Here is a 21,123-nt window from a genome sequence, read left to right as displayed (position 1 = left end):
GAACGGAGTGTGTGTGTGTGGCGGGGGGGTCCTGCAACACCCCCTCCAGGGCTCCAGAGGCGCAGGGCGCAGCGCTGCTTCCCCATCCTGCCTGCGCGGAGGCTAGGCGCCCTCCGTCTACTCCTTGCCCGTTCTCTACTCTAAGATGGGGCTCTAGGTTGGGGGGGGCAGTCCCCGGGCCAACTTGGGGCGCCCCGGCTACCACCACGCACTCGCAGGCAAGACCACTCCGTCCCCCCCTCCCCGTCCCTGCCCAGCTCGCCCTTCGCTCTCACAGCGCTCAGGAAAGTTTCGGGGTCCCCGAGGCGCCTCCTAGCCCGAGGGGTCCGGAGTCCCGGGCCTTCGGGCCGCGGCGTCGGGGAGGGAAGTTTGTCCGGCCGGCGCCCGGCGACCGCTAACTTCGGGTGCGCCCGACTCGGAGCCCTGGGTGTGGGGGGTGCCCCGAAACCGCGGACTCAACGCGCCGCAACCGAAGCCACACGGGCGGGGGGGAGTCGGCCCCGGCGCGGACGCCCCGGACAGGGCGCGGGGGGCCGGAGCGGCCAGGGCGCTGAGAGCCGCGGGGGGACCCCGCGCCCGCCCCCACCGCCGCCGCCGGGGAGAGCCTCCTCCCCGCCTGCCCCAGGGGCGGGGACCCGCCAGCTCCGCGGCTGCGGCAGAGGGGACCCCCGCCCCCGCAGCCCCCGCGCAGCTCCCTCCCCCACCGGCCCCCTCCTACCTGGGCCCGTGTGCGGGCCGGGGGCTGGCGCCACCGTCGCGGGCGAGCGGAGCGCGCGCGCCCAGATCCCCGGAGCGCGGCGGCGGCGGCGGCGGCGGCGGCGGCTTCCCCTCCTTCCTCCTCCTCTTCCTCCGCCGGGCTCGCTGGCTCCAGACAGATCTCCTCCCCCTCGCGCCCTGCCCGCCCCTCCCGGGGCCCGCCGGGCTGGGCTCGGCCTGCGACCGGGAGCGGAGCGGAGCCGGCGGGAGCCGGGCTGCGGCGCTCACTGCGTCAAGCGCGGGGCGAGCGCGGGGCGGCGGCGGGGACCGCGCGCTGCGAGCCCGGGGCCGGCCGGGCAGGCGGGGCGGCTCGGGCTCGGGCTCCGGCTCCGGCTCCGGCTCGGGCGCGGTGTCGGCGGCCGCGGCAGCGCCGAGGTTGTAGCACATTCTTTCTGAGCGTGATCGAAGGTTTCCTGTAGGAGCCGGAGCGGGGAGGGCTGGAGGAGGGGCGGGGGACGCGGGCGGGGGCGGCCGGAGGGCGGGCGGCGGCCTGGCTCCGCACGTCGGTGGACTGGGGGTGTCCGGAGGTGGCCTCGGGAGGGGAAGTTGGACCGCGGGGGCGGCGAGGGGAGCCGGGAGGCAGCCTCGCCCGCTCCTCGGGGTCCGCCCCGCGCGCCCCCGCCGCCGCCCCAGGCCACCGTTTGGAGAAGCCCCCGAGGTCTAGGAGACGAGACTTTGGGAGGCGACGGGAGGTGGGCACCTGAGGCGGGGGTGTGCACGCGCGTGCGGACACGGCCGTGTGCACACACACCCGCGAGCCGCGTGAAAGTTGACCTGAAGTCAGACCCTGTGTGGGCGCGCGCGTCCGCGAGTGCAAATGCACAGCCCTCAGGGGCGCGCGTATCCGGGGACGAGGAGGGCTCGGCACGTGGGGGGCGGGGGTGAGGGGGTGGTCCGGCCCTCGGGCACTCGCCCTCCCCCAGATCGTTGACACCCCCACCCCCACCCCGCCCCTTGCTCGCCACCCCCTTCGGCTGCGGAGAGGGTGGGGGCGTGGGATCAGCCAGGCCCCTTCCGATTCCCCGAACGTTCCGTTTGGCGGACTCCCCTCCCACCGATCCCCCTTCCCCTTCCTTCGTCTCCCGAATCCCCGGGGATCCGAAATCCCTCGGCCGGCCTCTACACCGGGTTCTAAAGCCGCAGCGCCCTAGACGCCCCGCACCCGCACCCAGCGGCCACACCGCCCGCCGGCGGCTCCCACTGCCCACCGCCCCTGCCCCGGCATGCGGCTGGCGCGGTGGGTAAAAATCCCAAACCAGGCTCAAGAGCGCCCCCGCCCGGCACGGCCTGCGCGCCGCTTTCCGAGCCGCCGCGTTGGAACTGCGGAGTGGGTGCCCTGGCGGGCGCGGGGCGCGACCCCCGGATCCCGCCCGCCGCGCTGCGCCCCTGCCGCCGGGTCCTGCCCCCGCCAGGGAAGGGAGGCCGAGGCGGCTGGGTGGGCTGCGCACCTGGGAGCGCGCGCGCCGCAAAGAGGAGGGGGCTGCAGGAGGGCGAGGGAGTTTGCCCTGGGGTGCCCTTCCCTCCCGGAGGAGGCCCCGGGCCGGCGGAAGTGGCGCGTGAGGCTTCGAGCCGCCGAACCGAAGGCTGTCCCGCCCGAGGAAGGGCGCTGCGCTCTGGTCCCCGGTCCGGTCCGGCGGCCTCTCCGCAGCCCATAAACTCCATCCAGCCCGCGGCGCCCAGCGCCCACCCTCCGCGCTCCTCCCAACCCTCCCTCCGCCCTCCCCGCCAAACTTGGTGTCCCTGCAGGCGAGCGGGGAACCGATACACCAAAGGGGGACGGTGGTGGAGGAGATGACACCACCTTTCCCCTGGACTCCTGGGCCAGAGGAGGACGGTCAGGGACGGAGCCGCTGTCTGGGACTGTGCCGTCCTTGAGTCCGTGCGCAGGGGCACTCAGACCTTCTGGGGACGGGAGGTGGGGCAGAGGCTGGGCTCGGGGTCTCTCTCGCCTGGGGCCTTAATGCAGGTGCGCTGCCCCTTTGTAGCCTAGGTCGGCCTGCAGCCCCCTTTCCCGTGTCCTCTCTCCCCAGCACTCCAGGGCCTTGAAAGTCCCGGACCTGCTTCCCCAGGGGCAGCCCTCCTGCGGGACTTTGAGGCCTTTGCTGCGTTTCACCCCTAACTCCCTCCCCAGCTCCTGGAGATGCTGAAGTATGCCCTCGTTTTTTCTGAGAGGGCAGAGGGGGGCTGCTGCAACCCCCCAACCACCAGAAGTGGCCCAGCTTCCATTGCTGCTGTAGCCAGTTGTAAGGGTGCCCTGCCCCCCATGCCCCCAGATCAAACGCCCGCCAGGGCCACACCTCGCCCTCACACATGCGGGCACACCCGCGTGCAATTGTAAAATTCACCTCCACGTGTCAAGCATGTGCTCACTGCCTGCCTCGATGCAGTCCCCGCAGCCACCTTACAAGCGAGTCCCATTAACAGCTCCCATTTGCCGGGAGACCAGGAACTGGGTCAACAAGATTCTTTTGGTTAAAACAAAGCAGCCACCTTCTCAAGATTCAGCCCAGTGCTCTTTGGGGTGGAGGCAGGCTGGGCAGCGAGGGCCCTGGGGCTCTGGGGCTCCTGGGCTCTGTGCCGGGCCCCGGGTCGCCCTGGGACGCCCCAGCCAAGTCGTGGCCGCTCCTGAATCTTCCACCGTGCTGTGAGCTAGCTCAGGGGGGGTAGGACAGTGTGACTCACCTATGGGTCCCCGTGCCACACGCTGGACCAGCACAGAGGGGGTGACCGAGCACGTTTCCAGAATAAAGGAGGACCCGCCACAGGTCTCTGCACCCCTGTGGTTGACTCTTCTCTCCTCTAAGGATGGCCCGGCTGGAGGTAACTGACCCAGGCTGGTCAGTCAGTCACCTGAGGGTGTGCCTGGATTGGGGGAGGGGCGCAAGTATCTGGAATTCATGTGGATGAGACCCCTCCCCAAACTGACCCTGAAAAATGGTACTCAGAGAAAAACAGTGACAATCTCTTCCCGTGCCCAGAATTTCACAGTAACAACAAACGCCCAGAGAATCTATAAAAGAAGCAACATCCCAGCTTCCAACCCGAGCAAAGAGCCAATATCCCCATATATAAAGAGCTCTTACAAATCAAGAAAAATACCCAAGAGGAGAGAAACTGGACAGAGGTTATGATGGACGTGCCCAGGTGAGCAAGGGTACACATCTGTGAAATCACTCCCCCATCGAGATATTGAACGTTTCCATCACCCCAGAAAACGAGAGTGGTGTTTCCCTGTGCACTCATTTGAATTTTGTACAATGCGCAAGTACGTTGCCTTTCGCCATAAATGTAAATATGAACGTTGCAATGAAAAATGGCTTCATATCTGTCATCTCATCTGGTCCCCACAGTGCCAAAGGACGGCAAATCGTCCCGCCCCATTTTACAGAGAAGACTGAATGTCGTGAGCTGGCCGAGACTTGACCAAGGAGTCCCCGGAGGGCACGTCAGGACTTGGACCCAAGGCTTTTTCCTGAGCACCTTTATTGGGGTATAATTTACATACTGTACCATTTACCCATTTACAACATAGGATTCGACAGGTTGTAAGATAATACGTCACGGAGTTGTGCGACCATCGCCACTGTTCATGTTTAGAACATTTCACCCCCAAAGGCACCCCCCTGTCCCCGTGAGCAGTTACTACCCCCTCCCCACTGCCACCATGGGCAACCGCTAGCCTACTTTCTGTCTCTATGGACCTGCCTGTTCCATATCTTTCATACCAATGGAATCATATAACATGTGGGCTTTTGTGACTGGCTTAGTTCACTCAACACTCTAATTTTTGAGATTCTCTATACATTGGAGCACATATCACGATTTCATTCCTTTAATTTTTTTTTTTTTAGTTTGTTTTTTTTAGAGAGAGAAGGAGAGAGAGAGTAGGAGGGGGCAGATAGGAGAGCAAGAATCCCAAGCAGGCTCCGCACTGTTGGCACAGAGCCCGACGTTGGGCTCGAACTCACCAACCGTGAGATCATGACGGGAGCCGAAATCAAGAGCCGGACTCTTAACCGACTGAGCCACCCAGGCGCCCCTCGATTTCGTTCCTTTTAATTGCCTACGAATACGCCGTTACATGGATAAATCACATTTCGTCGTCCATTTACCAGTGCATGAACATTTGGGGTGTTCCCCCTTCTGTGACATTAAAGTGTGTTGCTCCAAACGTTCACAAACAGGTTTTTGTGTGAACTTATGTTTGCGTTTCTCCTGGGAACGTACCTACGAGTGCCACCGTTGGACCATGTGCTGTCTGTCTGTGTAACATCTTGGAGAACTCCCCAGCTGTTCTCCAAAATGGAGGCCACTCTGTATACTCCCATCAGCACGGCACGCAAGTTTCCATATTTCTGCATCCTCACCAACATTTGTTATTATCTGTCTGATTCTAGCCATCCTGGTGGGCGGGAAGCAGTGCCTCTCCTTGTCTTCATTTGCATTTCCTCAATGGCTAATAACGTTGAGCACTTTTCATGGGCTTCTTTGGAGAAATGCCTATTCAGGTCCTTTGCCCGTTTTAGAAATGGGACTATTCATCTTTTTATTGTTGAGTTTTAAGAGTTCTTTATATATTCTAGACACGAATCCCTAATTAGATATATAATTTGCAAATATTGTCTCCCTTCGTGTGAGTTGTTTTTTTCACTTTCCTGTTGGAATTGTTTGCAGACAAAAGGTTTTAATTTTGACGAAGACCAATTTTTTTCCTTTGTTGCTTGTGCTCTCGGTATCACATCCAAAAAGACGTTTCCTAAGATCGAGCTTTGCTCCTATGTTTTCTTCGAAGAGTTTTATAGTTTTAGCTCTTATATGTAGGTCTCTGATCCACTGAGCTGATTGTGTTAGATGGTGTGAGGTAGGGGTCCAGTCTTCCCAGCGCCATCTGCTGGAGAGACTGTTCTTTCCCTCACTGAATTATCTTGGCGTCTTTGTTGAAAAGAAAGTGACCATAAGTAAAGTGGATTTTTTTTTTCCTGCACCCTCAGTTCTACCCCACTGACGTACATATAGGTCTATCCTTCCACCCGTCTGTCCACCCAGTACCACTCTGTCCTGATTACCGGAGGAAGTTTCGACAGTGGGACATGAGTCCTCTGGCTTTGTTCTTCTTTTTCTTATATATTTTTTAATTATCAAAAAAATTTGTTTAATGTTTATTTATTTTTGAGAGAGGAGGAGCAGAGAGAGAGGGAGACACAGAATCCAAAGCAGCTCCAGGCTCCGAGCTGTCCCCACAGAGCCCGACACGGGGCTCGAACTCACGAACCGTGAGATCATGACCTGAGCCGAAGTCGGACGCTCAACCGACTGAGCCACCCAGGCGCCCCTTCCTTGTTTTTCAGAATTGCTTTGGCTCCTCCAGGACTCTATGCAAACCCCAGCTTGTGCCTCAGCCTCCCCCATCAGCTGCAGCAGCACATGTGGCCTCCCTGATGACTCAAGGGCTGAGGGACACTACCAGCAAAGTGCACACTTATTAAGCACCTACTGTGTGCCGGCACTTACTGTGTGTTAATTCTTTCACACCACGGGGGTTGGCACTATCACCTCGCCCGGTTTCCGGGGAGGACCCTGACGCCTGGAAGCGGGGAAGGCCGCCCACGGTCGCACGGTCAGTGAACTGTGGCCGGGTCCCGGCGGCTTGTCCATGGCACCTGGGCTCTTTCGATCGCTCTTCACCTTTAATCATGGAATGTTTCCAGCATAAAGAAAAGTTGAAATGATTTTACGGTGATACCCAAACACCCACCAGCTAGGCCACACACCTGCTTTCCCTGTCTCTCCGCCTCCCTTCATAAATCAGCCGTCTTCCAGGTAAGCTGCAGACATCAGCGCACCTGACCGCTAAACAAGGCGGCACGCCCAGGATGAACCAGAGTTCATACTTGGTATGCAATTTTAAATTCTTTTTAAAAAAATTTTTTAGGGGCGCCTGGGTGGCTCAGTCGGTTAAGCGGCCGACTTCGGCTCAGGTCATGATCTCGCGGTCCGTGAGTTCGAGCCCCGCGTCGGGCTCTGTGCTGACGGCTCAGAGCCTGGAGCCTGTTTCGGATTCTGTGTCTCCCCCTCTCTGACCCTCCCCCGTTCATGCTCTGTCTCTCTCTGTCTCAAAAATAAACGTTAAAAAATGTTTTTTAATTTTTCAATGTTTATTTACTTTTCAGAGAGAGAGAGAGACAGAGTGGGAGCAGGGGAGGGGCAGAGGAGAGGGAGACACAGAATCCCAAGCAGGCTCCAGGCTCTGAGCCGTCAGCACAGAGCCCGACGTGGGGCTCGAACTCACGAACCACAAGATCATGACCTGAGCCGAAGTCAGATGCTTAACCGACTGAGCCACCCAGGTCCCCCAAGAGGTATTTTATTTCTTAAAAATAGATTCAACCACCAGGATTTCCTTCCTAGGGGGAAAGATCAAGGGTGGCAGCAGGGGTGTAGGGAATGATAGAGGGAGCTCTGACTTATGGCCCCACCGGGTCCCCAAGGGCTTCCAGAGACTCCTCGGGGCAGGCAGCTGCCAGAGGCCCCGTGTGGACTTTCCCCACCTCTCCCGGGAGCCCTGCAGGGGTCTGGACTGGCCCGAGGGCCCCTGTCACCTCTGCACATCGTAGGTGCTTTGGGGCTGAGCCCTGGGCATACCCTTCCACAAAGGCAGAGACTCAACCTCGTTAGTCCCGTCTTATAAAGGAAGCTCAGACACGTCAAGCCCTTTGCCCAAGATCACACAGCCCGAGCACTAACATTTCCTACACAAGCTGGTGCTGCGCACGTCAGGAGGTTAACTCTGTCCCAGGTACCCGGGGTGGCCTCCAGGAGGAGGTGGCAATTGACTGGGCACGAAGGCACTGAGAGTCAAGTTATAGGGAAAAGCCCTGCCCCCGACCTCGGGGCACCCCCTCGGCCGTTCCCCCTCTCTCTTGAGCAGGACTTCCTGGTGCCCCAGGGCAAGGCCGTGCGGTTGCCCAGGGACCCCTGCCCCCTGCAGACCCCAGGCCTCGTGTTCCCTCTCATTTCTGAGACTCCAAGGGGGCCCTCGCCTCATGTAATGCCGCTGTCCCTGCCCTGCAGGTTTCCCGTCCTCCGGCCCCCTGGCCGGTTCCGGGTCCGTGAACTGACCTCTCCGTTCTGTCCACCTCAGCCCTGAATGTCTCCCTGATCTGCACACTCTGGCCCAGAGACGCGAACTCACACTCCCTTCACTGTTTAGGACGGATCTGATATTTCAGTTCATGGCGCGTGGCTCCTGACCCCAGGCCGGTACCTCCGAGGAAACCGTTCCCACCCCTGACCTGCGGCCCCTTCCCCGAGAGATTGGTCACCACATGGAACAGCAGCAGCTCCGAAGAGTGGTCTGTGGGTCTATGCGCTGGTCCTGTGCCGCCTGGAGATGCAAGACACATAGATCCAGCCGCGCCTGAGGCAGGTTCTAGAGAACCACGGGGCAAGAGTGGAGGCAGGGCCGCCAGTGCACCCAGGACATCGGCTGCCTGGGCCCATCACCAGCAGGGCAGGAGAGATGCTCTGGGCCTCCCCAGCTACCCACCGATCGAGCCTCCCCCATGCCGTGGCCGGGGTGAGCCTTCCAAAACCGCCTCACCGTTCTCAGAAGCAGCCCAAGCTCCTGGAAGGCCCACCGCGAGCATCCCCCGCCCCGCTGCAGAGACAATCCTCCTGCACCTTGAGCCTCTGCTCCCACTGGGGCCTCTGTCTAGCCCCAGTTTGACCGGCTTGTCCCACCCCCTTGTTCTCAGGACAAGCTTCGTGTCCTGAGCTGGTCCCGGTGCCCACGTGTGGCCCATCCCCTGGGCTGTGACTGTGGGGTCAGGGAGGGCCTTGCCGGAGCCCCCTCTGGGGTCCCCGTCCAGGGAAGGATGGACCGGGAGCCTGGGGTGGGGGTGGGCAAGTGGGTCCAGGGAGCAGGGGCCTTTCCCAGAGAAGGGGCCACCCCCCCCACCACACCCCACCTCCGCTCCCAGGTCGGCTGTCCTTTCCCAGAGTGCCCCTCCCCTGCCCCGAAGGAAAGGCCACTTACTTGGAGCCCCCATCGTGATGGAAAGCCGGGCACAAGCAGGAAATCCTGGCCAGGCCAGCGCCTCCCTCCTCCCTGGCTGAGCCTCTCCTCTGGCCCCATCTGCGGGTCAGAAGCACAGGAACAAGAGTCCAGGCGGTGGCCGACATCCACGGCCGCCCCCATCCCCGCACGGGCTCGGCTCAGGGCTCCCGGGCCCTGAGAGCCGCCTCCTGGTCGTGGGGCAGCGTTCAGACTGCGGGGCTGGGATCTCTCCGGCCGCAAGCCTCTGACCCCGCCCGGAACCGACTCTTGGAGAGATCACTTCCTGCCGGGCAGCTCTCGGACCCGAGTCCACGGCCTGGCCAGCAGTGCCGTCCGGCCCCTGGGCCTCGGTTAAGGCACCAATTAGTGCGAGACGCAGGATGGCTGTTGGGGGTCCACCCCAGGACCCCAGAGGTCATCTTGTCCACTGTTCCCTTCCAGGGCTTGTGCCGCCCATAATTGCTTCTGGTAAAAATACTCTCCTTGTGATGCTGGCCTCTCTACTCCTCCTGCTCAAGCCTCCTCGCCCAGGGGGCATCAGGGCTTGCTTGATCTCCTTCGGTGTCGGGGAGCTCACCACTGCCCCTCCCAGGCAGCTCCTGGCTGTGTGCAGGTGCCACCAGCTCTGTCTTGGGAAAGCTTGAGGCCCCTCCTGCCCCACATAGGGCGGCCCCTCCCGGCCCCCAGCCCGTCTCAGACACTGAGCCTCACGCCTCCTGGGGCGTGTCCTAGCCCCGGCCACCCCCCTTCCACGTGCCCCCTCCCCGCCCCTTAGATCTCGGCAAAGGTCACACGGCCACCAGGAGCTCCTGGAGCTGACTTCTTGGGTGTCCCGGCTCCTCGGGCTCCACGGATGACAGCCTAAGGGCCAGGACCCAGCTGTATGACAGATCGTCATGTGGGCAGCAGACAAAGCACCTAGCCTGTGTGACACAAGCGAGATATCAAACGCCTCCCGGCGCCTCTTCATTGACTAGAAATGTTGTGCTTCGTGCCCCACCGTCTCCTGCCTAAAGGGCTGGACGCAGAGCTGGAGGGCCCGCGGACGGCTCTCAGGCAGCCCAGCGAGCTCTAGGCCGGGGGCCCGACGTGGCCTGGGGGGTCCTGCTTCTCCGCAGTGCCAGCGGCCCCCGGACCCACCTGACGGGGGGAGTGTCCCTGTCCCCTGTCCTCCTGGCCCACTTTCCCTTCCCCTCCCGTTGTGGGTCCAGCAGGACACGATTACTCCTCGCAGAGGCCACAGGCAGAGAGGGACTTGCTGAAGGCCAAAATAGGGACGGGAGCGCCCGGCCGGGTCCCCCAACCTGAGGAAGGCTGCGGACCTCGACCCGGACGGACGCACGGGCGCACAGGCTCGCCGCAGCCACAGGGGTGTGGGGGCCCCGTGGCAGGAAGACACCCCCCCCTCCCAGAGGCCAGCGGAGAGCGAGCATCCTGAGGGGGGCTTCCGGGCGGGGGCCCCGGGGGCCCCAGCGTCTGCCGCCTCCCCACGCCCTGGGCCGGGGACACCGGGGCCCCTGTGTCTGTCCCTGTACCGGGCCCTCTGCAGCTGCCCGCTGGCTTCGCCTCGGCTGGCCTGGTACCCCAGGGACCGCACTGAGCCAGAAGCGTCTGGTCTCAAAGGAAGCTGGGAGGAAACGCACGTTAAGCTAAATGAAGGGCCGTTTCTTCTTCCAGAATAGCTGGGGCCGCGCGCGGCCGACAAGCCTGGGGCTTGGGAGCCAGTCGAGGCACGCGCAGACGGTAATTAATAAAAATGGGTAATGATAGACCATCTGTCCCAGCCTGTGCTCCGTGGTGGGGCCACGCCGAGCCCTCATTAGGCATTCCTCTGCTGTGTCCCCACAGATGTCGGCGGTGGCCGTGTGGGTCCCGTGGGAAGACGAGGCTGGACAAATTTAGGCAAACAGCATGGAGTGGGCTGGGCCTCCGCTACGGAGCTCACGCAGGGTCAGCCTGAGCAAGACCCACAGACAAGGGACCTCCATCTGTCCTCCTCCCGGGAAGGGCAGACCGCGGCGAGGCGGGCCTGGTCCCCGCTTGCTGCCCAGGTGACCTTGGACAAGCCTGAAACACTCCTTTGCTCCCCTTGCACCCGATGCGGTCAGGGCACAGCCCCAAGGACAGGGGTCAGGGTGTGCACTTGGAAGCACAGGAATGAGGGTTCAGGTCTCCCCGAGACTTGAATGTGCCCGCGCACAAGGCCTCACGTGCAAGGTCTCGGGCACGTCGCAGAGGCCGCGGCTCACGGAGCCCCCGGAGTTGGAGACGCAGGCGAAGCCCCCAGGACAAAGTCCGCACGCAGCTGGATGGACCTGCCGAGGGAGCCCCGGGTCCCGGAACTTTCCAGAAGGTGCTGGGCACGGTCCGTCCTCCTTGACGATTCCGGACACCCTATCTGCTCCTGCCACAGCCCCCTCCAGATGAGGCCTGCGGCCCAGAACTGCCCATGGCCCCAGAGGAGGGTCCATCCAGGGGGCAGACGGGGCTGCACCCCCAGAAAGGCGTGAGGACCCCACATGCCCACAGCTGACGGCCCGGTGGGAGCCAGGTAAGCAAAGAAGGAGACACGGGGAAACGGGGTTTGGCACAGGCAGAGGAAGAGCCCGTGGGGGCCCGGAGCTGGCGGTGGGCTTGATCTCGGGCACTTTGGGGGCACGGGCCAGGGGGCTGGCTGGAGACGCCCACAGCAGCGCTCGGTCTGCCCGGCTCCCCCAGCTGGGGCCGCTCCGGACAACCGGCCAAGAGCCTTCAGAGTGGCGCTCTCTTGCTCGGGCCCGGGTGGCTCAGCCTTGAACACGGTGGGCAGGCGTGCACAGAGAGGGACACTGAGGCACAGAGCTGAGCGGCCTGCTCAAGGTCACGCGGCATGAGGAGCAGAGTCCGGGTCCCTGCAGGCGGTCCTGGCCCGGAGAGGGAAGGTCCCAGCTCGCCCTACTCCCTCCCGCTCACCCCTGCATTCCCTCCCCGGCCGCACCTGCAGCCTCCCGGTGAGGGCCCCAGGCCCACCCCCATCTTGCCTGTCCCGAGGGACCGCCAGCTGAGCAGGACCTGGCTGCAGGTGTTCAGGGCAGCGGGGACACCTGACCCCAGGCCTCTCTGGTTACAGGTAACCCAAGCCTGGCCTGGTCCGCCCTCCGGGAACCTGAGCCTCCGGGTTTGTCTCTGCACAAAGGAGCTCTCAGGACATGGAATCAGAGAGAAATTGTTTGCTCCCGGGGCGGTGATCCTGGCTGAACCCTCTCGGGGCCAGAAGAGCCCTGGAGGTCAGAAGGGAAACTGAGGCCCAGGGAGGGGCTAGCCCTCACACGGGGGCGGGGGTTGAGGCCAGCGTGGAGATGGGAGCCTGGCTCTCCTGACCACACCAGGGATCCTTTCCACGCGGGGGTCTCCTTGGACCAGAGGCCCCCGTCAGGCGGCCAGACGATCCCTGTCAGTGGAGAGATGGGCCGTGGGGAGTCTGGGAAAGCGACAGAGGGCCCAAGGTCAAGGGGATAGGGAGGAGGTGCCTCATTATCGCCGTGAATATTCATGTGAGTATATGAATATTCATGGAACCTCTGCTACCACTGTTTGGGGGAAGCTGAGGGGTGGGGCAGACCCCACCTCTCACCCCTCAGATCAACCTCGGAACCCGCGACGGTGGCCCTGGGCTTTGGAGCCCGTCCACCAGCAGACCCAGCGGGGCCCCCTCTCCAAGGATCACCGGGGAGCAGGGGCCAGTGTGGCAGGGACACGTTGCCTCTCCCTGCCACGAACTTGGGCTCCAGAGCCCAGCTGGTCACAGACACCTGAAGACAGGTCTGACCTCTCCAGGTGACCGGCAAGCAGCCAGGAGGAACTGGGGAGAGGCCGACGCTGCTTGAAACGGGCTCCCCTGGGGACCCACGGGGAAGGGACATGTCCCGCCTGCGGTGGAGGGAACTCAGAGAAGGAAATGGAGGAAGGCTCAGAGAGGGTCAATGACTCACCGAAGCCACACAGCAAAATCAGAGGGAAGCCCAGGGCTGCATCCTGGGGGGAGGGGGGGGCTGGTGTGCAGGAAGGTGACCTATGAACTGGCTCCTACCCCAGAACAGGCACGTAGCTCTTGTCAGCAGACCCGCAATCGGTGTTTGTTGAATGAAAAACTGATCTACAATCCTGTCTATGTTTGTCTCTATTTAAAGATGGGGAACCAGGGTGCCGGGAGTTGGGGGGCTCAGCTGGCTGAGGTTCAAGCTCTTGATTTCAGCTCGGGTCATGACCTCATGGTTCATGGGTCTGGGTCCCTCTGCACCATCAGTTCGGAGCCTCCTTGGGACGCTCTCTCTCCCTCTCTCTCTGCCCCTCCCCTGCACATGCTCTCTCTCTCTTTCAAAATATATACATAAAACTTTAAAAAAATAAACAAGTAAAGACGGGGAAACTGAGTGTCAGCAATGAAGGGACCCGCCCAGGTACCACTGGTAGGGTGTGGGGGACCAGCAGCCTTTGCTTTGTGGGGAAACGTGTGCAGGCCGGACAGGGGTCAGTTGCAGCCCGCCTCCTCTGTGACCTCGGTCCCCCATGAAGCAGAGCTGAGCAGAAGCCCGGGGCCTGGGGAGCGGAGGGGGCGGGGGAGGGGAGGGCCCGGACCTCGGCCCCGAAGCCACCCTCCAGCCCCAGTGCGCGCACACGCACGCACCCCGGTCCGAGTGGGTGACAAGGCAGGCGGGAAGCCGCGTAGATAAGAAATGAAATGAGAAGGCTGACAGTCAGTGGGAAAGAAAAATAATCATAAATGATGGTTTTTATTAAAAAAAAAAAACTTCACCGGGAAAATGTATGCTCCTTCCAGCAGCCCAGAAAGAGCCCAAAATGTAATAAGGGGGAAGAGAGGAGAAGGAGAACGGAAAATTAAAATCATGAAAGTAGCCGGAGCAGATCTCCTGATTTCTGCTGGGAGCGCACGCACAGAGGGAGCGGGGAGGAGCGCGGGAAGGACAGAGGGAGGAGGGGGAGGGTGCCAGTGTTGTGTGAAGGGATAAACATTATTCTGCAACCAAAATAGCAGAGCGGCGGCAGGAGGAGGGACAGATAATCTATCACGGAGCAGTGATGGATGTCCCTGCTGCAGCCAGAGGCCGGCGGAGCCTGGGGTCCGAGAGGGTGGGTGGGCGGGCGGGCGGTCAGGGGGCTGCCTCGGACGGCCCGGGGCAGAGGCCGCAGCCCAGCTGGAGAGATAGTGTCTGTGCCAGAAGGGACCTTGAGGGCGTGTGGAGTCCGATCAGAAGGAGAGAAGGGAAACAGGCCCAGAGAGGGGAGACCGGCCCCGAAGCCACACAGCAAGCTAGTGTCAGGGTGAGGCAGCAGCCGGTCCTGCCCCCTTGCCGCGTCCTGTCCTGCGTGGGGAAGCGGCACCCCGTCCCTCAGGGGGGCAGGGCTGCAGATCCAGTCTGGGATTGCTTCCGAGTCTGGAATCGGCCCCCCGAGGGGGCTGCGTCACCTCACAGCCCGGAGCGGAAGGCGTGTGTGTGTGTGTGTGTGTGTGTGTGTGTGTGTGTGGAGGGCCTGGCCGGGGGTGGGGGTGGGGGGCGTGTGTGGTGACGGGAGTTGGGAGGGGCTCCAGCTGGGCTCCCTCTGTGTCCCGCGGGAGAAGAGGACCCCCGGATCTGGACCCCATCCATCTCCAGCACCAGCGGGCACCTGCCCCGTGTCTGGCCCAGAAACTAACGTCCAAGGTCCAGCTGAGCTCGCAGGGTGGCAGGAGGGCCAGGGTGCTCGGGGCCCAGGGGCTCCGGGCCTCTCCTCACCCTCCCGGGACCTCGGGGGGCGGTGGCCGCGGCTACAGCATCACCTCCCTCCCCGACGGGCACTGTGGGGGCACCGGCCAGCTCCCTGCACCCCGCTCTCTGCCCTGCTCAGCGGCACACCTGAGACCCCGTGCGGAACAGGTGGACAAGGAGGGGGCATCTAGACAGGCCCCCTCTAGAGAGTTCTAAAGTGAATCAAGAGACAGAGAAACCGGACAGAGTAATGAGACCAAGACAGGGGGATCCCCCCAGAACCCCCAGCTGTCCAGGACCCCCACCTTCCTGGGGCTCCTTCCCCTTGCCTCCTTGGGGCCCCACATCTACACAGGACCCCCACCTCCCAAGATTTCTAACCTCCTACCCCCTAAGAAGCCCAAATCTTGCCTTCCCAAGACCAATATTTTTTAGGATCACCATCTCCAAACTCCCCAAGACTCGCCCTGTCCCGGGACCCCACCTCCTCAGACCCCACCTCCCCAGACCCCGCCTCCCGGACCCCACCTCCCCAGACCCCACTTCCCCAGAACTTACCTCCCCGGAACCCCATCTCCCCAGAACCCCATCTCCCTAAGACCCCTGCTCTCCCAGAGCCCCTCCATGCACCTCTGTCCTCCCACCCTGGGGCTCCCTGCCTTCCTGGACCTCTCACCCAGCGCACCCTCCCCACCCCTACCGTCAAGGGCGGGACCTGTGGGGCCCTTTCCCTGCAAAGCCCCTATGCCTCCTACCTCCTTTGCTCTGAAATTAAAGGTGATCTCAACCCCCTTCAGGAAGGTTCGGTAGCAAACACCACTTGGCCTTCTTGTCGCTTTGACCAGAGCTGGGAGACTTTGCTTTCTGCACGGGAGGGGAGTGGCCGCAGCAGGTTTCGAGCTCTGGGCGCTGGACACGGCCCCGCCCCGGGTCCCCTCTGTCTGCAGCAGGAGAAAGGACATGGGGTTGGGGTCCCAGCACCTGCTACGCCGGAGAAATGGGGAGCAGAACGGGCCTCTCGGGTGGTCATGGGGCCGGTACCCGCCTGCCTGGGGGAGTCATGACTATGTTCAGCCCTGGAGAAGGAAGCACACCCCTCTGTGGCTATCCTGGGTGTACGTGACCCCCTGACAGGGGGGTGCAGGGCAGCACCCCACCTCCCCAGCCGCCTGTGGGCCAGGGGCTGGGGGGTCACGAGGCACTTCATTCCTTCAGGCCCATGAGGCTGTTCCCGTGGGGTCTGCAGGCAGCTGGGCGCTAGGAACCGGGAGGGGCCTGTTTGTCTGAGGAGCTTTGCAGGGGAGGGGGGCAGGAGAAGGGGGCTGAGGGGTTCAGAGCGGAGGTTTGGGCTTCCCGAAGGTGGATTTCTATGCTGCTGAGTTTTGCCTCTGAAACTGGCAAAGGCTTTCTTGGTCCCAGGAGACCGGAAGGGAAGGAGGGAAGGGATGGGAGCCAGGCCAGAAAGGGGGGGAAGGGGGGGCGGGGCGCCTGGCCCCGAGGGGCTGAGGGCTCTCTCGGGGCCCAGCTGGCCCGACTCCAGGGGTCCCCTGCACCCAGGACACCAGGGAGAACCCGGCGATCAGGCCAGCGGCTCGGAGGGCCTCTGCTCCCAGGCTCCTGAGCTTTGAGCTCTGCTCCTCTGAGGGATTTTTCATCAGATGCAAATGATTTCCTGCAGGGGAGGCAGCAAAGCCTCCTTCCACCCGAGCACCCCTGGCCCCAGGTCTCCAACTGCCCCCAGGGCTCTACGGAGCCAGCCCCAGATTGGGGGCCACCCCGGGGCCAGCCCCCCCCCCCCCCGGGGCCCCATCGGGAGGAGGGGTGGTGATGATGGAGGGCAGACAGGGAAGCTGGCCTGAGGTGGGGAAGGGCTTCTTTCCTGATCAGAGGGGGGACAGCCCTCGGCCGCCCCCACCCCGGCCCCGGGGCCCCTCTGTGTGACACCAAGCTCCCCCATCCCTCACATCCCCGAGGGTCGATTAAGATGTCTGGAGTTGATTAGATTCTGACACTGATGAAATCCAGAGGTAATTAGCAGAGGAAAAAAAGTTTTGATTAGTCCTCAGCATAATTCCCTGCAATTATTCAAAGTTCATGCCTGCAGGGGGTGGAATATCTCCAGGAATATTTATTTATATCGGGATTTTTTTCATCAACTTTGTGAAGCTAGTTAATCACCAGGCCTGAACTTGTTAACTCGGAGGCTTGATGGGGCCGAGCTGGGCCCCCGTCACCCTCGGAAGAGAGAGTGGGGACCCCCCCCAGCACATGACTTGGGGCACGCCTGCCAGCTTGCTGGGTTTGTTGTCACCATCTCACTCACACGGGGTCTCGGCCATCGGATCCACGTGCCCAGCTCTGGAGCCACCGTTGCCCCAGCGCACACACAGACCCCACCACGGGGCCCTTGCCCGGGCCGTGTGTCCCCCAGGTGGTCAAGGAGACCCTTACCTGTGGCGGAAAGCCCAGGCCAGGCAAGGCTTCGTAGGCCCTGCTGCCGGACTAGAGGTGAAGGGTGACGTCTGAGGCCCTGCTTCCTGCCCTGGGCCCTGGAGCCATCTCGCAGGGCACCGTGGACCTGGAAGACTGATGTTTCAGGAAAGCCCTGGGGCAGGTTCAGGGACATCCTCTGGGTCTCCGGCTGGCCAGCTCACAGCCACATTCAGCGACTGTGAGCTCAGAGTGACGGCTCGGGTGCTGGTCCACGTCACTGTTTCCAGAATCACCCGGCTGGGACCTCCCGAAAGGACAATCGTGGAGGAGGTGAAGGAGGGGGGGAGGGAGTCTGGTAACGACCCAGAAACCCAACGTTGAAGGAAAAGGGGTTTGACTGTCAGAAAAGTGCCTCAGCCTCTGATGAAGGGGAATGAGGCCAGGGCCGCCCCACACCCGCTCCCAGGCAGCCATGGGGCCGCCCCCGCCCCCCACTCCTCAAGTCCACGAGCTCAGGCCTTCTCTATGTCTGGTCGCCTCGGGAACCACAGCACGTGGAAAGCTAACACGGGGTGTCTCGGTCCCATCTGTCTGCAGAGGCCGGAGGGCAGAGCCCCGAGCAGGGCTGGTCCCCTTGGGGAGCTGTGGGCTGAGTGAATCTGGGGTCCTTTCTGCCGCAGAGCCCAGGGTCCACGCGTGTGCCGACCGTGGTTCTAAAAAAGGCCACAACGCCACTTTCCCATCCAGCCAGGCCTTCCAGAACCCGGCCACTGCCCCGCTGAGAGGCGGAGTCTGTCCCCGCCTGCGTTTGGGGGCATCTGCCAAGTGGCATGACCACGACATGCTCTGTGATTTCTGAGGCTGGGTCACACAGGCCGATACAATTGCCACCTGGCTGTCTCGGGGACACCTGCCGCGGGAACCCCGATGCCTATTCTTTGGAAGCCCAGGCCCGGCAGAGAGGCCCACGGGCAGCCCAGCCTGAGTGCGTCCCGGGGAACCTGCCCCATCCCGTGCCTTCCGGCTCGTGCCCAGCCCTGCCCGCGTGGCAGATTTGAGAGCGGATGAACCATGGTTTCAAGCCACCGAGTCTGGGCCGTCAGCACGTGGACCCTGCTGGCAGCCACCCTGCCCCCCACCCGCCCCAGCCCGGCCGGAGCGGCTCTGGGGAGGACGCAAGGCCACGACCGCTCTGCCTCCTTTCGGGCAGCAGAGAGACTTCTGTCCTCACTGAGAACTGAGCGCCAGCCCTCCCTCCTCACCCCTGTCAAGGCTGCCTGGAAGACATGGGCCTCAGCGTCAGGTGACTCTCTTTTCGGATTAATTTAGCCCGAACCAGCACGAGCTCTCAGGCAGACGCTGCCAGCTAGGTTCTAATGCTGAGCTTTATTAGCTGGGTGGTTCGGGGAGGGGCATCTGTGACCAGTCTGCCCGGTTAACGCTGCCCTAATCCAGCCAAGAGGGAAGCTTGGAAACTCCCCCTCTTTCCCCGAGAAGGCGGTTCAGCAGCAAAGCGTGGGCTCCTCTGAGAAGGGGGGAGCACAACAGGAGGAGGCACCGGGTGCCCGGCAGGGGCAGTGAGAGGCCTGGCTTGCTGGGTCCAGCGTGGACAGGCCGAGCGAGGCCGCCCTCCCCAGGGGCCTTCTCAGGCCTGGCCCTGCCTGGCCCTCAGAGCCTCAACCTCCCCCAGGCAGGCCTCCCGCCTCCAGGCCTCCCCTAGATGCCTCCCCCAGACAGGCTGGCCACACAGCAGCACAAAACGTCAGCAGACGTGGTCTCTGTTTCCCGGTCCGCCACCAGGCCCGGCCCTGAATTGCACAGACGCCCTGGGGGCTGAGTCCTGGGCCGGGTGCTGGTACGCAGAGTGGGGGGGGGGGAACACATGGGGACGTGGCACCTGCAGGCGGATGTCTTGCGGGCCAGGCTTCCCAGACCCTCCGTAACAGGCGTCGCTGCATTTTCGAGTCCTCTGTACACCTTGCTCCTGGCTGACCCAGAAGTGACCCCCTTCATTCTTGGCTCTGGCCTTACTCTTTGGGGCTGGGGTTGGACCTCTCTTCCGGGAGGCCTTCCTGGGCCCCGCCAGCCCCGGAGGCCCAGCTCAGGGCATAACAATGACCACAGTGACTCACAAAGCCCCCACCTCAGCCCCTTTGCGGGGAAAACGGGAACGTCTCAGGAGCCCATGAGCTAAATGTGTGCAAAACTCTGCCGTAGACAGCAGTTCTTTGGAAATGCCAAAGTGCTTTGAGATCCAGAAAGCACGTCACTAACCACAGCAGCCAACCTCCAAGATGGCCTCCAGAGACCCTCCCTGCTGGTATTTATGACCTCATAAGGCCTCTTCCGACTCTGAGTGGCCTGGGCGACGACAGGATAGTGTGGAAAAGGCAGAGGGTGACTCCCAGCAAGGCCACAAGGGGCAGGGACTTCCTCCTTGTGCCCGTGGGCCACCCATCCTGTCATGAAGATGCTCAAGTAGCCCATGGACACGGCCAGATGAGAGGAGCTGGGGCCCAGCCAGCAGTGGCCGGTACTGATGCGTGGGCCGCCTTGGAGGAGGGGATCCTCTGCCCCAGGTGAGCCTTCAGATGACACAGCCTCCCGAGAGACCCTGAGGGACCACCCAGCTAAGCCACTACCAACTAACTGGCCCCAGAAATTACGTGAGGTAACACACGCATACTAACTCACTAAACTGTGGGGTGATTTGTTACACGGCCGTAGCTAACTAGCACACAAGCCGATCGCTTTGTAAACCAAAAAATAATGTTAATAGCAATGGTGACGTGTCCTTGTAGGAGCCGTGGCTGGGGACGCCTCCCGTGGGGGCCACCGTGATGGTGTCAGGTGGGGGCTTCCCTATGAACGCAGGGCGCCAGCCTGGGTCTCACGCACCAGCAGCCCCCAAACTTACTTGGATTTCCCATTAGCCGCCTTCCCAGAGCAGGGGCCAGATGAGGGGCTCGGAAGCCCCCTCCCTGCTTCCCCCCGATCCAATCATTGCCCCTGTTTGGACAGGAAAAAGGCCCTCACTGTTTTTCCCCAGTCTGCAGCTTATGCCAATAAAGTCTGTGTTCTCACTCAAAAACCCTTTCTTTCTCAGAAAGCTCTGCTGTTGCAAAAGAAATCCTCTGCGCTTTCAGAATATTGCCTCTGCTGTGAGTTTTTAAAAATTCATCCAGAAAGTCAATTGATTTCTTTGTTCTAGCTGTGTCTGCCTCCCCCGCGAGGCAGCTGGGGCCCAGATTCAATGGGCAGAGGCCACAGAGCAACAAGAAAACTGTGGAAAAGATAAAAACGTCTGTTATTAACTCCAAACTCTATGGTGCTCCGGCAGTACCCAGGCTGCTCCGGAGGTCAGGGCCAACCCCAGGAATCCCAGTGCTGGTGGAGCCGGGGCAGACGGGGCTCCTGCCCCCGCTTCACCTCCAGCTCAGAGGCCACCCTCTGGGATGTCAGCCCCACCCAGCGACACACTGTGCGCAGCCCAGCTGGGGGCACGGGTGTGGGCTGTAAACAGCCCCCGGGGTGTACAGGTGAGGTGGGAGGTCCAGGCACAGCTCCAACAGCAGTGGCCAGAGCAGGGTGTCAGGTCTGATGAGGATGTCAGCTCAGGGGCTTCCACACCATGGCCTCTGCCCTGCCCCACCCAGGGAAAGATAAGCCTCAGGCTTCTGGAGACACCTGCCCTGCCCCCAGGGCATGAGTGGCCCCCACTTCTTCCTCGGGGTCCTGCAGATCCAGAGGTCAGCAGGAGGCTCCCACTACACAGAAAGTGAGGGACACCCTCTGGATGCCATGTTAATGTCGCTATGGTCAATAGAGGCCGTCTCTGGAACGTCCACTGTACTTGCCCTGTGATAGGGATCTCAGTTCCTGGGATCCGGCTCAAACAGGGGCAAGTGGCAATCTGTGTCTATCCCAGAGTCAATGGGCATGAGACCCTGTCTCTGACTTGGCCCTTGTGAAACCAGTGTAACCCTGTCAGCCTAAAGTTTTGGTTGTCCTTGCATAGAAGTCAAGGAAAACGAGAATGTAAAGGGCCCTAGGAGAGCAATTCATTCAAAAGTCTCATTTAAACACAGGGAATCTTGGGTTCTATAAGGCATTCCTGTACCTCAGTGTCCA

General features: G+C 62.0%; 3 long non-coding RNA genes across 3 annotated transcripts; 2 read left to right on the top strand and 1 right to left on the bottom strand.

Annotated features, from left to right (window-relative positions):
* Positions 1-1,014: 1,014 nt before the first annotated feature.
* Positions 1,015-4,927, top strand: LOC123382634. Its single transcript, XR_006591283.1, has 2 exons — positions 1,015-3,900; positions 4,107-4,927. It is a non-coding gene; the product is annotated as an uncharacterized LOC123382634 (long non-coding RNA).
* An 8,621-nt stretch (positions 4,928-13,548) lies between these two features.
* Positions 13,549-18,157, bottom strand: LOC123382577. The gene is made up of 3 exons (XR_006591149.1): positions 17,011-18,157; positions 15,315-15,500; positions 13,549-14,175 (listed from the first exon to the last, which is right to left on the bottom strand). It is a non-coding gene; the product is annotated as an uncharacterized LOC123382577 (long non-coding RNA).
* A 1,050-nt stretch (positions 18,158-19,207) lies between these two features.
* On the top strand, positions 19,208-20,293 carry LOC109495080. Its single transcript, XR_002150279.3, has 2 exons — positions 19,208-19,571; positions 20,099-20,293. It is a non-coding gene; the product is annotated as an uncharacterized LOC109495080 (long non-coding RNA).
* The last annotated feature ends 830 nt before the right edge of the window (positions 20,294-21,123 follow it).

Source organism: Felis catus, chromosome E3 (assembly GCF_018350175.1).
Source record: "Felis catus isolate Fca126 chromosome E3, F.catus_Fca126_mat1.0, whole genome shotgun sequence".
NCBI lineage: Eukaryota > Metazoa > Chordata > Mammalia > Carnivora > Felidae > Felis > Felis catus.
The sequence above is the reverse complement of the archived record's forward strand: the minus strand, read 5'-3'. Positions and strand labels throughout refer to the sequence as shown.